Here is a 4,204-nt window from a genome sequence, read left to right on the forward strand (position 1 = left end):
ATTTAATGTCGCAATACGGTTCGCATGGCGTTGAATCCCACTCTGTCGAGGCGCAACAACATCTCCCTGCACCGGCGCCGGGGGCTGAGTTAGAAGACGTTCTCTCGCCCCTCTCCCTTCACCTTCAGCAATTATTAGTCCGTCTTCGTGAGTGCCGGCTGCCTCTGTATGACGTCCGGCGCCTCCTCAATATCCTCATACCACATCTTTTCAGGCTGTGATATATTCGTGTCCATAGCCACAGCATCTGCGTCTGGAGAGCCAACTGGCTGTGATTTCTCTTCAGCATCACCACGTCCCGGTACCGTCAATGTGACAGACCGCTGTGGGTCGGATCGAACAGTTCCCAGTGCCTCATCCTGTTTCGTAGAGGCTGTTGTGTCGTCTTGGTCCACAGGCACATCGTCGTCGGGGCAAGGGGAGTCATCCCGAGGAGATGTCGTGCGACGCCGCCGTTTCCTCCTTTTCGGGGAACGCTGTTTGCGTGATCTTCCGTCCGTGTCCTCAGATTGCAGGGAATCACGGCTGCCCGACAGAAAAGCATCCGTAGGAACTGGAAGTATTTCGAGTCCCATCGTTGAACTTGGCGGGAGTTCGGTCGAAACTAATGATGTCTCAGAGTGCGTTTCAGACGGAACAGCATCCGTAGTGGCTGGAAGTGCTTCTCGTACTATCGGTGTGCTGGGTGGGAGTTCGGTCTCATCTGATGTTGTCGCCGTAGATTGTATGTTCGACGGAGCAGCATGCTCTGTCATCCCGACGTCTGCGACAAGGTTTCGGAGAATGCCATCTTGATCTTCCACCGAGACTGTGTCCTTTCGGTCATCAGCGGACGCAGTGAGGGCATTGGCATAGGTGATCGGTAGTACTGTCATCGCCGGCGACGGCTCCCGCACATCTGAAGGCAGTTGCGTAATCCGCCGTTGCATACAGTTCGACCTGAGGTGTCCCTCCTGGCCACATCCAGAACATGTACGTGGTTGACCATCGTAAATCACCACCGCCCGACAACCACCAATTGTCAGATAGGACGGTACATGCTTCTGAAGATCAATAGTGATCTGCCGCACTCCGTTAAGAACGGGGTATGTGGCGAATTGTGTCCAGCGTTCTGCTGTGTGACCATGTACTGTGCCGTATGACTTAAAAGCCTCGATAACTTCGTCAGCCGGGAGCTCAAATGGCAGCTCAAAAACACGTATTGTCCGTATACCCAGACCAGCATGTTCTACAGTTACCGTGCCGACATTCCCGTCACTATGGCAAAATCGGAGACCTGCTTTTGTCGCCTGTAGAATTTTCTCACACGCCGCGTCATTTACCATCTTAACACACACCGTGGGATTAACGATGGACAGATGAATTCCGACAATATCGTTTGGCGGTATCTTGACGTCCTCTCGAATGAATCGTTCCACTGCTAAAGCCTTTGGTCGTTCGTAGTCTTTGCAGAAATTGAATCGTAATGTAGTTTTCCTGTACTTGTTCGCCATGATCGGTGTTACTAGCCCGTGTGCAGACTAAGTCCACAAGTAAACAAACACTCGCACACGCCGCACAGGCGGAAGTATCGGACCTCCGCTTCGCACGGCCGCTAGCGCCGAACTTACTTCTTTTATAAGGTTATGCACGCATCTAAAAGGAATTTCTGTTTGAGTTTTCGAACAAATGAAACAATACAGCTTAAAAAAGTTAAGTAAAATATTAAGGGCTCAGCCGGGATTTGAACCCGGGACCTCCTGCACCCAAAGCAGGAATCATACCCCTAGACCACTGAGCCGCACGGAACTAGTAAAAGAATTTACTGGTTTTGAGTGAGTCCATAATTTTCTAATTTACTGTGTTTTTGTGATATGATTTATTGTTTTGCTTTAATTTAAGAACAAGCTTTTGGTATCCGTTCTTTTTCTCGAACTTAAAGATTTGTATGATTTATTTTCTGGATGTCTTACTCCACTCAGTATACCAAAACCTGGATTTCTCACTCTTGCATGTCGATCGAAACATAAATGTCATAACTTTTCATATGAAACTAATCTCCATAAATTTATATTAGACTCAGCACTTTCAAAGATTGTATCTTCATTGTTCATATCTTCACACTTCCGTAGCGTTACAAGATATCGTTGTTTCAACAAAAAAAAATCAACTTTACATCAGCACAGGTTAACGTGTGCCGGTTGTTTCAAATTCTTTGACCTTACGCAACATACCACAAGATATTTAATCCCGTCATTGTGAACATCTACATCTTCTTGCGCCTTAGATTGGCATGAGGCACCAATTAATTTCTGTGAGAATCCCATTTTACTTATGTTGATGACAGATAGATACGATGATTGTTTTGTTTCCCGTAATTATGTGTGTATTGGCTTTTCATTTTTCCCTCCTTTGTTGAACATATATAAGGTATCAGAACTAAGAGTGATATTACTAACATAGTGCTTCACTTTGAGCATCATATTACGCATCTCGCGCTATTATTTCATGACTTGCTATTTCGGCGCTTTGATCGAACGACACAACAAAGGAGGTTATGCTTACATTCTTGTGCGCTGGAGTACCACGAACGGCACGAATAATACACTATTGTGACTCATAACATTATTGACATGAATTAAAACAATCTTATTATGTACCAGTACCACAAACATTAAGATCGTCATTAACGTAAATGTTTTACATCTTCGTAACGACGCCTAAAAATAATAATTTCTATCAGTGAACTACTACTACTACTACTAGTACTACTACGATGAACAAGAAAACGCAACAGCGATTTTAGAGTCAGCTAATGCGCTTTTCGTACAACTAACGTTATTGATTTCTGGCAGAATTCCACTGTGAATATCTAGCTAACAATTATATGATATTGACATGCCGTAGGATGACATTACGTATAACGATTAAAGATTATCTAAGCGACTGAAATTTCTGTATGAAGTGTACACACAGTATTTTATTATTTGTAAAAATTTTTGATTAGAAAAATGTACATATTAGGGAAACTGTTACCTAAAGTCTTATTTCTTTTGGTTACATGAAAACAAATACGGTATTCAATACTCGAAGGGTTCAAATAAGAATCAATCAAAATCTACTAATTGTCAATAAGCGGATTGAAAATTTTTTGTCAGATTTTACTTGAATGAAGAGTTCACTAAGACTGTTTCGCAGTCATAGCACGACACGTAAATAATAAATGAAAACTATAAATGACATGGCTGGGAGAGACATCTAGCTTATGGAAGACTGCAATGAATTATTTATTAATAACGAAAAACAGATGCTTTACATATTCAGTTACTGTCTGTATCATGTTAATATTTACAACGCATGAAGAGACGGTATCAAGGAAACAAGTATTTTCAGAAAAAAATAAATTTTGTCACCATATTTCAATCAAACTTTGTACGTAGTATGCTATAGATTGCATTTAGTAATGTTTATAAGTTATTGGATAATCAATTACTTCTGTAAGATATTTGAGGAAAGAGTATATGAGGCCTTTCAGGGATTTTTCCTTTTTTCCTTCAATGTGAAGGCTGAGTTGCACCTTATCCCGTTTTCCCCACAGAGGCCAAATTACATTGAAGTCATTTTTTCGTACGACGGACTCTAACGGACAAAAAAAAGCAAAATTTGACAAATATAATCAACTCACCACTCATCGGATACGATAAGGCTCCCCTGCTGCGCCATTCTATGCGGTGTCGTAACTAGAGCTCTTGGATCCCGTAAGCGTTTGCTACTGAGCAACGAATATGCCACGAGACTTATCTGCCTGAACTATCCCGTTACTGGCATGTTTTCCTGACAGCACACAGTTCGTGTCCGGCTGTGTCTGCATCGGCGCTATTCGTAAACCCGCTTCCATGCTTCCTCCCAGATGCGTTTCACGCACTGGTCTGGTTCCACTGTCTACGGTTCTCTCTGTTCACCAAGTCGCTGGCTCCTCGATTGCCCACGGCGTTAAATGGGGGTTTTCACATGCCGTTAGGCGAGCTTACGTCACCGCTCGTTGCCACTTGCAGAGGCCGGCTGAAGTGTCACAACTGCCGTGCAGTGAATGATGTGAGGCCGTGGCAGTCTTCAACAACTAGCAGTCAAATGCTAATGCTGAGAGGAAGGTTTTATCAAAGTTTCTTAACAAGCTTTCTGTGTATTTTCGAGAGTGCTGAATCCGAATTTTCAAACTCCCACC

The 4,204-nt window shown here is 43.3% G+C and overlaps 1 non-coding gene across 1 annotated transcript; it reads right to left on the reverse strand.

Annotated features, from left to right (window-relative positions):
• Window positions 1–1,708: 1,708 nt before the first annotated feature.
• Window positions 1,709–1,780, reverse strand: Trnap-ugg (transfer RNA proline (anticodon UGG)). The gene has a single exon. It is a non-coding gene; the product is annotated as a tRNA-Pro (tRNA).
• Between the last annotated feature and the right edge of the window lie 2,424 nt (window positions 1,781–4,204).

Source organism: Schistocerca serialis, chromosome 4, assembly GCF_023864345.2.
Source record: "Schistocerca serialis cubense isolate TAMUIC-IGC-003099 chromosome 4, iqSchSeri2.2, whole genome shotgun sequence".
Taxonomy (NCBI): Eukaryota; Metazoa; Arthropoda; class Insecta; order Orthoptera; family Acrididae; genus Schistocerca; species Schistocerca serialis.